Source organism: Drosophila sulfurigaster, chromosome 2R (genome assembly GCF_023558435.1).
Source record: "Drosophila sulfurigaster albostrigata strain 15112-1811.04 chromosome 2R, ASM2355843v2, whole genome shotgun sequence".
NCBI classification, from domain to species: domain Eukaryota; kingdom Metazoa; phylum Arthropoda; class Insecta; order Diptera; family Drosophilidae; genus Drosophila; species Drosophila sulfurigaster.
In genome coordinates, this window is record NC_084882.1 from 21,299,368 (window position 1) to 21,312,278 (window position 12,911).

General features: G+C 38.7%; 1 protein-coding gene across 1 annotated transcript in view; it reads left to right on the forward strand.

Moving 5' to 3' along the window:
• LOC133838983 (acetylcholine receptor subunit alpha-like 1) overlaps positions 1–12,911 on the forward strand; it is a 74,396-nt gene that overhangs the window by 22,558 nt on the left and 38,927 nt on the right.

Sequence of the window (12,911 nt, forward strand, 5' to 3'; positions counted from 1 at the left end):
CTCGCTCATTCAAAGCCTTATTATTTTTATGATAATTAGAGAGCTCGACTCAAACTTTTTGCCACTCTGCCAAATCCGACCAAGAGCCAACGATGCAACTGGCCAAGTCCTTGCAACAAAGCCACAATTTGAGCAGCTGAGTGACCTGATCGCCTGCTGTTTTCGGTTTGGCATCTAATTGACTTTGAACCAAAATCAATTTGTGCACACAAACAAAGCAAAGTCAGTTAGTCAATCAGTCAGTCCTTCAGACAGCCAATTCCATCCTGATAGCCTAGCAGCTGTTAAGATTAAACTGTTTGTTGGCCAGTTTCTAGCTTGCTTTATACTCGACTTGATTGGCACCTTTGCGTATACGTAATGTTGCTTAATGGACTCAAACTGATGTGCTATTTCTGATTGTAGGTTCAACAAATGATTGAAATTTCAGTCTTTTCAATTAGCTCGTAATTAAGTAACATCATTTATTTAGCACCTCTTGACAGAAAATGCACCAACTTTAGTGTGGCTAATTACCACGTAAGAATTTTTAGGAATAACGGTCTAATCTTTACGATCTAGAAAACTTTATTTTCTGTGAATTATACATTTTCGGCGACACCAAAAACTATTTAACTTTGCTTAATTAAAATTCTAAATTGCAAAAATGTAACAAATATGAAATTATAGTTATTTATCACTTCGTCGTCGCCTTGTCCATTGGGTTTTTCCGTGGCAAAAGACGACGCTACTGGAAGAAAGACGAATGGAAAACTTTTTACCGTATTCTCTTCATATATATTGTATGCAAGTTCTACTTTCTTTTTTTCTTTCTGCCATTCTTCGGTTTCTTCTTTAGTTTTTTAGCCTACTTTCTATTTTGAACGAAATTATTTTGCGCTCTAACTTTGCACTGGCGAATGAAATATTTTGATTTGCCGCTGCCTGTGGCAAAAGTTCGTTAAAATATTCATAATTACTTGGCGTGTGATGCGGCGGTACTTGAGGCACCTCTCCCACTCCCTTCCCTTCTTTCGTTCACCTCTCATCCCGAGCGTGTGGCCATGCCAACGCAAAGTTGCCGGGGAAAACAGAAATTGCGCCACTTAATGAGCGAGGGCGAAACTTCTGGCAAAACTTTCGGGGAAACAGCAGCATAAAATGTATAAGAAAAAAGGCGCCAACGGCCAGTGGGGCAGTTGCAAGAAGGGGGTGTGGCAGCTGAGGTACGTTTAAAATAATTACGAATTTATTTAAGCTGCTTTACGGCGTGCGCAAAAAAAAAATGAGAAAAAATCATTTACAATAGATGGATGCTTCACGTTTAAGTGGACAAGACAACTTGCGTTTCGTCTTTCGACAGGTTCGCCTGACACTTGAACCCTAGACTTTTGCCCGAAAAATGGAATGCGAGTTGGGTGTAGAAGAGTGGAATTTATGCTTATGTCATGGATTTTGCAAATTTACACAACGCTTAGTCGTAAAAAAAAGAGATGAGAAGGAGTTTGTTGCCTACTCTACATTTTTAATGTCTGTCATGGCCATTTCATGCCCGCCGCAAGACGATGGCACAAAAGGACTGACAGTTTGTCGCCCCCGAAATGCGACACATACGCACACAAAGACGCAATTATCCTGGCCACACCCGTCGTCCAATGCGATACCCAACGCCCCCATAGCGCTGAGAAGCAAGTAAAAGAAATGGCCAAAACTATGCTCCCTTCAACAAAATATCCCCAGAACTCATCCGTCTCACATGTGTAAGCGCACACAAAGGACATGTTTCAGGCCGAGTTGTTGAGTCCATTTGCAAATTTTTCGGTCATGCTGCGACTGCTGAAAGCGGGTTAAAGCCACCCCGGACAGGACAGTTCAGACCCCACAAGTGAAAGTATTTTCTTTATATATGTACATACTCGTACATACTCGTTGTGCGTACTTATATTCAACTGCCTTTGCCATAGCCTCTGTCTTTTATGTTCACCACCCACTCTGGCGCTCTCTCTTTGCCTCTTCATTCCGTATCTCTCTGTGTAGTTGTGCGTAAAAGCCTTATAAATAAGTTATACACGTGGTAGCTGGGCATTGGCATAGTCGTCAGCTAGACGCCAGCAAGGACAACATGGCCAATGCAATACCTGAATATGGCTGAGAGACCATGACAGAATGACATCCCAGCTGAGATGGTAATTCTGTACTGGCAACACTGTGTAACATTCTAAAGCCTCTGTTCTCAATTCCAGTTTTAAACAAAATATGCGTGTAAATTTATTGGCACCACAAGAGCGCAAAGCCAAGTTATTTATGTGCAGTCCATAGATTCGTTTATCGGTTTATAGAGTTGTAAATTTAACTAAAGATAAGACTGGGACCCCAGCTAAATACGAATATTGCTGTACAGGGCATTTGAAGAGTCGGTTTTATTTTCATTTAACTGGTATTCACAAATAGCACAAAATAAAAAGTAATGCAGTAAGGGCAAAATTGTTGATCGTTTGCTCTGTTGTGCTGCTCCGGCAATTCATACATTATTTACAATATTTATTTTAATTTCGCACACAGTGCTCTGTGTGTGTCTGTTGAAATTGTTTAAAACTCTCGTTGGGGTCCAGCTGGAGGTCGAGTTGTTAAATCAAACATTTCTTTAAAGTACAAAACGAAAAGAAGTCCGAAAGTCATAATAGTATTAACTTTTGGCAAAAGAGGAAAGTATTTTTGTTTTAGCTGCTGCACAAAGGCAATTCGAGAAAGCTGCAACTTTTGAAACACATTTGAAATAAGTTGAATTTTAATTGAAGTGCATTGCATTTAAGAGCCGACAACTTCTATGGCATTTACACAAATAGACCTAATTGTATGTGCTTAGCTTAGCTTTGCTCTCACAGACATTCGAGTGGGCAATTAGCAGTTCTGGCCAAAAGCCGTCGTATCGATTTGCAATTAAGTACAGCAAATGCTCAAAAGTTGTAAAAAAAAAAAAAAAAGGGTGAAAGAATTGCTCTTTTGCGATGTGCTGCAATGCGGTTTGATGTGGTTTTTTATGCAATCAGATTTAATGATGCGCGAACGATTAAGCGCATTAAAAGCATTACAAGAGTTCGTTTTTTGTTGCACACTCTGCAGCCACAATCCTTAAAGTGCTCGTCGAAGGGGGGCATTTATACAAAAACAACAAAAAAAGATGGCTACATTTATTACTTTTGACACGACCTATTAAAAAAATGAGACACTAAAAGTGAACAAACATGCAGCTGACACACGTTCTCACGTGATGAAAAATTAACGCCAAATGCCATTAACGTACTCCCAACTACTTGAGCGCAAAGCTTTTAGCTAGGCTTAAAACAGGTTAATTCCGTTCATTATTCAGTTTTTTTTTTTTATTGTATTTTCTACTTTGGTCGCTTAATCCAATTGCATGCAGTGCCAACGTGGCGTATGCGCAATTGAATTAGCGCACGCTTAAAATAATTCACTCTGTAAAAAGTAGATACACATAAGTATGTATATGTGTCTATAGATAACTTGGCAGAAGAATGGAAATTAAATTTAAAATACATCAGCAGCGCATTAGACTCTAAGCGGAGCCAGAATGTTCTGCGGCCGCGCTGAAGTTGGCTACAGGGAATGGCCAAGGGAATGAGAATGAGAATGAGGAGAAGCAATGCGGCAGCTGGGGGCCGGGTGCCGGGTGCCCGGACGAGTCGCAGCTGCCAGCAACAAAATTAACTTGCGAGCCACGGCAAAGACAAACAGCAGTTGGAAATGAAATAAAACAATGAGAAAAAACTGACGTGCGCACACATAAACAAGAACACACTCATACACACAAACACTGGCACACACAGAACTTGACATATGACATTTAATTTACTGTCTTCGGTATGTTGCCTTCGCTTGGCGCACTGCCAAAAGCATTTGCTCACATTCATTAATTTTCATTTTGGTAAAACAAAAAACTAAGAAAAATAAACCACAAAGGCTAAAGAATACCATGAAGCTTGCACACCCTACCACAGTGTTTTACGCCTGACAAATACCATTAAACCCTGCTTATAAGTGCTGGGCAACTGCTCAGGATACTGGGGATGATGCTTTTCGATTTGTTTTGGGTACGAAAGATATTCACAAGTATTAAGACTGATCTACGACATACTTATGAAGTGGAACAAACAGATTCTAATTTATAGAAGAGTTAAATTAAATATTTACTTTCAATGAGAAATTTATAAAAATGAATTATATACTTTCCTCCGCTTATATTTTTTTTTTAAATTGTATTTGTCATTTAAATGATTTTAATTGGGAAAAAATATTTGCACATATAATATTTGTTTGAATGGAGGCAATTAAGACAATTTTATTAACATTTAGTGTGCACTTGTATAGTAATTGAAATTTATATTAATTACTCCATCTAGCTAAACTACAATGTGCACGAAACACACAACAGAAAAAACTCGTTATCCTTTCTGTAGTATTTGGTCGAGCGTCAGGTATTCTGCTAACACTCAAGTGGATGAGTTGAGCGGCAGGTTTTTGCTTTTGGACGCTGCTGGCGCCGTCATCGTCATTACGAACATAATGCTTAGGTCCACACACACTCTGTGGAGTGCAGCAGTGGCTGATGCTGTTGCTGTTTCTGTTGTTGTGGCTGTGGCTAATAAAATATTTTATGCGGGGCTTATCTGCCATATCAAAGTATGGACCTTTGCAGCTGCGACTGCGACAAGCATGAACAAGGAAAGGGATAGCGACAACGGCAACGGCAACAAAAAAGCAGAGCACAGGACGCATTATTAACAGTTGCTCCCTAAAAATAGCAGCAGCGGAGCGTCAACACAAAAACCCAATGTCAAAAATAAAAAGTCTCTCTGACACAAACACACACACACACATACACATACAGAGAAATTGTAATGTTAGAGTTTATGACTGAAAGCAACAGTCCAAAGGGGGGATAAATTACAGGCAGCAGTAGATGGCAGTGAGGTTGGAGGCAGTTGGGCATTTTTCTGTCTGCTTCTGGTTTCCACGTCTTTCCGGCTGTCTGCGTCTGCCGTAGTCGTCGTCGTCGCCATCGTAGCTAATTCGGGCTCAGTTTTTGGTCAAGTGCAGTTTGCCAGTCAGCGAGCAAACATTTTTATGTCCTGATAATAGAACAACATGCGGTTGCCTTGTGTACACACACACGCACACTTACACATACTGACGAACCTGCACACGAAAACTTTCATAATTTTTTGCTCAAACTATGACAGGATTGGGTTGAGACGTCAAGCGAAAAGGAATGGGAGGAAAGTAAGAGGGGGAGTAACGAACGGTCAGCTTTTTGTCGGCCTGCAGTTTTTTGCAGGTATTACAAAGCGGCAACTGTTGGTTTTCCTTGGCCAGGTTCATTTCCGTTAACGTCATTCCACAGTTTCCACTGCGTTTCACAAACTCAACTGAACTGAAGCGCATAATAGCCAACCGAAAAAATTTCGTTGCCTTTTTTCAGTGCAAGGATTATGATTTGTCTGACACAGTGATTTTATTTAAACGCTCCTTTTTCACATACAGTTAATTGCAATTTTTAAATATCTTATCAAAAGACTGCTGTAAAAACATAGTAATAAGCTTTTCTCTCCTGCTTTCATGTTAAACTAATTGCTTTGGAAAAGCGAATCAAACATGAAATTGTGTTAGGAATTGTAAAAAATTGTCAATCATTTTTATTGCAATTCAACGCAGTCTTTAGAATTTAAAAAGATAAATGAGTGGTAAGAAATATAGTATGTTGTTGCAGAGAAAGCCGTGGAATAATGCGATTAATTCACTATCTGATTGTATGTCAAATGAGTATCAATTAACTGTTAATTATTCACTTTGATATGTGGACTGTGAAATTTATAGAAAATGTTGATTCAACGTTACCGATGATTTATCGGCATGAAGTGGTTTCTGGTCAGTCAATTTGGTTTATCAGTCTGCCATTAATAAAATTTTAAAATTTTATGGAAAAACTTTCTCTGCACTTAGATTCAACAAATACTAAAAAAGTAGGTAATAGTTTTATACTACCAACTTTGGACTAATTTATAATATTGAGCTAGTTTATTTAATAAATAAAGTATTCATATACAACTATTTTTTATCAAAATTTAATTATTTTCTTTGCAGGTGAGTAACGCATATATATCATATCATTACTTTTCTCGACTCTGGTAAGTTTGGTGCGTTGATTTATGCCTTAAGCAACCGCCTTTTTGCCTATAAGTATGCAGTAGATGACATTTCATTATGGCAACGTGTAAATAATGCCCAGCCATGCGGCTAGCAGGCTGGCAGGCGTCAACGGAAATGCAGCAATGCATAAATTTCCACTGGAGACAGGCAACAAATATACAAATATGTATATACTTTGGCAGCTCTTTGGGCTGTATGCATCCCCATTTCTTGGGAGTGGGATATTTATTTATATTGCTAGCAAAATATTTATAGCACTTGCATTGTGACAGTTGACACACCTGCATTTGCACTTGCCTCTTAGACGATAAACAATCTCGACAGCAAGTGCATAGTACGATTGCCATTTTATACATCAATGTGATGCTCTACTCAATCTTTTTGCACTGCAACAAAATAGCAATTGCATTACGAAACCCCACACACACACACTCATTGTAGCTGCATCGAACTAGACACTAGATACAGACACAGACACTTTGTAACTACTCACCCAGCCATGCCATGCCATGCCATGCCACACACACATCAAGTAATTGAATGCAACTTGCCTTATGCTACGCACTCGGGGGTTATTCGGTGAGCTCAAAAGGGGACGACACGGCAGATGACAAAGGGACAATGGCAAGAGGGAAAGTTACAGAATGACAGGATGTGCTTTGATTTTCAGCTCGCTCAATGCTATTAACGCAAGTAAACTAATGGCATCATCATTATTATCATCATCGATAAAGACAATTGTTATTGCACGTGTTCCCCAATGCGTTTTCGCCTCAATTTCAAACAGTTTGACGATATATTTATTAGCTTATGGTAAATGCCTTCATTTTTTTCCAAGTTTTTAAATAGCTAAAAATGTGGAAAATAAAGTTCAGACTTCATATTCAAACTTTCTTCGACAACAGTTTAAAAGTGTCTGAAGGCGAATTTGATATACGGAACATATTTGACTGCAATGTTATTCCAAACCTTGCATAATGCTGTCTGAGTCTGAGTCTGAGGCTGACATTGTCTCTTTGGCTTGTCTCGGTTCGTGTCTTTGCTCAAGTGCTTTGTCGCTCCGACAACGTCGAGTCTTGAGTCAATAGTTGGCATACATACAACATTGCAGGCATTTAATTTTCCCACCGCCCTCTGATCCTTCTTCTTCACTGCAAGTCTTACAGACTCGGTTCTCTGGCTGCTATGTCGCCGCGTTGACTGCTTTGCATAGAATGGAAATTTTAAATTGAAAATTGTAAATTGCTTTGCCAACTGCGACTCTGACTATGACTACGACTGCCCGGAACGGTAGATGATGATGTCGATGGGAATACGACTGTATCCATGCTGATTGACAATGCTTGAGATTTGCATTTAATAATCGAAATACTATATGTCGCTGTTGCTGCTTAGCTATTAAGCTGAACAAATAATCGTTAAAAATCTATTTAAAAAGCACAACGATTGCTTACCACAGCACAAGTTTCATTATATTTTTGTGCCTATTTCAAAATGTTTGCCTCACTGTGCCATTGTATTGAATCTATTTGCGTAATCGATAGTTATGTGTATATACGAGCTTTGCTTGTTGCATATGTGTGTGTTTGTTTTGAGCGATTCACTATTTGTTTACAATTTGCACCACACAAAGTAGAGTTCTCTGTCGATTCACTAGCACATCGAAATTGTTTAAATGCGTATACTTAATATTTCTCTTTAAACTGCAAATGCACTTACATGTGTTATGGGTGGGTGTGGATTTATATGCATCACTGGAAACTGCACAAGCGGCAGATTGTATTCATATTTGACTTTTGCATTCGCTTAGTCGAGTGGCAGTAGCAGCAGTTGTATTTAAGCCAAATTCAATCCAATTCACATTCAAGTGTCTGCAGTTTATACTCAAATACTGTTCGTATTTGATTTTCGGTTTTAGCTGCATGCATTTTTCTAGCTTCGGGCAAAATGCGCTCGAGTATTTGAATAATTCATGCATGACAATGCATAAGTCACTTCTTGGCCATGTGGCCACCAAACCAGTTGAGTCGATGCGAGTTGAGTTAAGCCAAGGCAAGAGTCAGGTATTGCCTGCCATTTCATGCAGAACTTGCTGAGCGAAGCTAAATGTGATATGTGATTACATAAGAGACCGGACCCCAATCAGCACACAGCAGCAATAAATAACTTGCAAATAAGTGCAATGTGAGTAACAGCAGGACTCTGTCCTATTGTTCACTTGACTGTGCATAATGTTAAACGGAAATACAGACACACACGCACTCGTTACTCGTAAACTTGCAAATTTAAGAAAAATTATTTTTCCTACATTTTCAAATTTCCACTGGAAATACAATTTTGGACTTATTCAATAAGATGCTAAATGTATTTAACGGTTGGATAAGCTAACTAACTCACATAAAAGCTTTGTCTTATTGATTTTTAATATTTACAAGAAATTTCCTACTCTTCTATCCTCGTGTTAAAATATGTATATCGATAAAGCGCAGAGAAACACATTCACTTAATTGTTTAGATTTGCATTAGTTATAAAAACAACCAATAAATTTAACCGCAATTTAGACGAGATTAAAAGTTGAAGGTGGCACTATAATTCTAGCATGCTCTGCAACCTTGCTCCGCACTATTTGAATTTCACAATTGTTCTCTACGTGCAAAAGAGGCAGGAATTAAGAAAGCTTTGCCGCAAAGTTTATGCAAATGTTTATACACAATGAAAATATGCATGTGTGCGAACAACACTGCAAATAAAATTGGATTGCGCTGGGTTTAATTGGAACTGTTGTGACTAACGGAAGAATGCACAAAAACTGCAGACAGAGAATGGGAATTGTACTATAACATATAGTCCAAATTTTTTTTCTATCTCTCTCATTCTATCCGCTTACATCTGTCGCATTCACTCTGTTGAAAAGAATTTGCGTTCGTGTTGCAACGTCATGTCACTTAAATGCTAATGAATTTTTAATTTATTTCACTCTTTTGCCCTTTCATAGCAAATAAAATTTCATTTAAAATGCCGCAAGGACAATAAGTGCACGAACACACAAACTACCGCACACATATTCAGTTCTTCACCAGGTCGAGCACATCCACAAACACTTTCACTTACACGCATGTGGTGTGCTTGTGTATGTGCGGGCTTACTTGTACTATGGGATTAATTAGCTGTCATTGATTCATTTATTGATTGCAACGAACTGTGTACACATCATAAAATATGTCATGTTCGCTGCCGTATACAACATTAATGCAAAAGCATTAATCAAACAAAATGCTCGCCTATTGATATGCCAGGTGCGCTAATTGAATCATTATGAAGTGGGATCGGGAACATCTGTTTTGCATTTTTCAGCAATAATAACATAATCTTCTCTCCATCCCTCTATCAATCACAATCAAAGACAAGTCGACACATAATTAGATAAATCAAGGAAATTGTGTGCGCACAAGTTTTGCTGAAATTTAAAATCAAAATCTTTAAAGTGCAAACCGTTTATAAGACTATGCGATTGTCTGTCAGATCCAAGTTTTGCGCACAGCAGAGCAGCAGCTGTTACACAGCTTGGCCAATAGATAATTTTGCAATCGTTTCTGGGCCTGTCAAGTCGTTTGATTTAAATTTATGACCTCTTCGGCCATGTCCAAGGCACATGGCGCAAAACTTTTGCTGGCCATTCCCGATAAGAACACAACGCATGGCTTTTGGATTTTTAAGTCTCTGCCTGTGTGTTTGTTGTTTTATGCTGTCTTGTTAGCATACATAAACTACTCGCATGTATGTAAAACTATGCTCATAAGTCAAAAATGTGACACATATTGATTTATTAATATATTTGTATGCAAGCATTATTTAATTTTAACAAGAAATCTTAAAAATATTGTACACTTGGAAAATGAAATGGAAAAAAAAAAATGATTTTGGCTCCTGCTTTTACTTCAAAAACAGTTCAAATAAAACAACAATATAACAGTTTTTATATTTCCTTTCAAATTATATTTCAACTTTCGCTCCGAAAAACAAAATAAATTTATTGACCAGTCGATTTTATTAGAACATTAAAGCACATACATATAAGCATATACACATTAATACAATTATATTTTATAAGCTCCACATTCAATTTAACACATCAGTGTGAATTTTTATGAATTGCTTTGGCAGCCACTGCATGAAAATTTTCTATGCCAATGAACAGCAGTGACAGCAGCAGCAGCAGATGTAGCGATGGCGACCCCGAAGCCATTTTATAAATATGTCAACTTCCGCTGGCAGTATTGCACAGGGTTTCCAACAGCAGCGCGAATTCAATGCAGTTTGGTGTTAAGTGTCTTTGCAGCAGCGCTGGCACCAGCATCGCCAGCGCCATCGCCAACGCCAGTGACAGCGATAATCAATAAAGTACCGGCAAGCGGCGTGCACTTTTTACCACAGTTTATGTTAAACTATTAACAGGATACTCGGCTTCCGTAATGAAGCAGCTGCCGCCGTCGTAGTCAATGCTAACGGTGACGCTGACGGTGATGCTGTTGTTGTTGTTGCTGCTGCTGTCGTTGTCGCCTCAGCGATGCCTGCCTGGCTGTCCTCGTTGCTGTAGCTGTCGTCAGCGGCTGAGCTATACAAAAAGCGGGTCGCAGTCGACAAGACAACAGCTGCATTGTTCAAACACACACACACACATATACACACATAGAAACACTTACTTATACAACGATAGACAGGACGAGCCGGCATGGCGGTGCAATGTCCTGGCGTGTATGGCAGAAAAATGTGAAGTGAAAATCGACACTCAATATTAGCACCGTTTATGAGCTATGAACGAGTTACGACTACCCGAGGCAGCCTGCGGCCAGAGGAAACCGCAGTCAACCCAAACGCACATACACCAACTCACACATTTGCAGTTGGCTGGGGCGGTTTCAAGTGCTCTAGAAGCTGCAATTTGACCCGATTTAATAAACGCCAAATTGTCGCTGTTGGTTATGTGAAGGCGAAATTGATGAAGCATAAACTGAAATTGTATTGAATTTTAAAGTAAAAAGGGGAGCAGCTCCGTCATTGCTACAATTTCACTTCCGTTTCCGACACGAACACACAAACAAATAAGAGAACATTAATCATAATCAACAATGGGCGCAGCGCCAAGTGGAGCAAGTGAAAGCGAGAGTGAAACAGAGAAGGAGAGAGTGAGAGTCTATTTGAAGTGAAGTCCTTTCTTCATGTGAATTGCCTGCAACATTAATTAACTCATAAATCTTTTGTGTGTATAACACACACACACACGCATACTATTCACATCAAAGGGACACAAATTGTTACTGGCAGCAGTTGCACCAGGAGAAGCAGCAGCACGTGGCAAGTTGCGCATCCCACAAAAACTCATATAAGGCTGGCCAATTATTTGCGTTGAAATCTCTGACAATGCTGTGAATTCAGTTTTGGTTATGCCAATTTGATTAATGTACACACTCGCACACACATCTCGAAAATGAGTATTGACGTGTGTTCCCTCAACTGCCTGAAGGGGCATTGTTTCACATTTCTTTTCTATGAGTTTCGTCTATCTATCAAAAACAGGCAAAAGCCTTTTCAACAGCCTGTCTAGCTCTCAGCTGGTCTCTGCTGTGCTTTATACAGCACTCAGCTCAACTGGGACCATCAATTTGATTTTTGACAGCCTGCCGAGGAGTAACACTTGTAGCTGTAAAAGTATCGGCAAGATAACATTCATAGCACACATCCAAAAACGAGTTGTGCCTGACTCAGCGAGACCTTCGTTTTACTTTACCATAAATTTTCAATGATTGTGCGCAATATCAAAAGTAATTCAAAGCCATTTACATTTTTGAAAACCATTTCCAAAGTTCCTAAAGCACAATCAGCTAGCTTGCAATTGTGTGTAGTCGTGTATGAAATATTCTGCAATCCATTAATGTATAGTTGAACTCATCTTTAATTGCCGTTTCTAACGATTTCGGCTGCAAATTAATAATAATTTAATGCTTCAGACTGAATTTATGTTTTAAAACTTGCCAAATTTGCATAAGCATTTGAGAGTACGAAATATATTTCACAATTAAAATTTTATATTATAAAATTTGTGTTAACTTAAAATAAACTTTTTAGCGATCAAAAATAAATGCTTAAATTGAATACAATAAAAATGTCACAATAAATAAATTGTATTAAAAAATAGCATTTATTTAAAATATACCCTATGGCAAATCAAAAACAATTGTTTGAACTAAATACTGTTGGTATTGCGTAGAACACACTAGCTAAACCGACTACATTATCCACTTTTTATTCGCATAAACACATAATATATAAATTACCTTGATTACTCTTTGGGACAGTCTTAACGAAGTGTGTTCTAGTCGAGAGGGAACTTGATGAATACTACTCGCGTAAAATTTGCCATTCATTTGCCATTTACTCGAACAAATAGTAAGTATAACCAAGTGGCAATTGCGGTAGATGCTGCTGCAGTACTATAGCCATACCATTTGGCCATATCAGATCTCCCCTATGCGAGTATACGAGTATACGAGTCTGCGATGCAACGGTGAACCTGCGGCAACCTTTAGCTGCTCGTTAAGCAAAGTGCAAGCGATGTGGCAATAACTTTTAAGTTTATGTGCATTTGTTGGTTGCGTTTCTCTAGTGAATTAGATTTAAGTACAGTCATCGAGTAGAAGGCGAC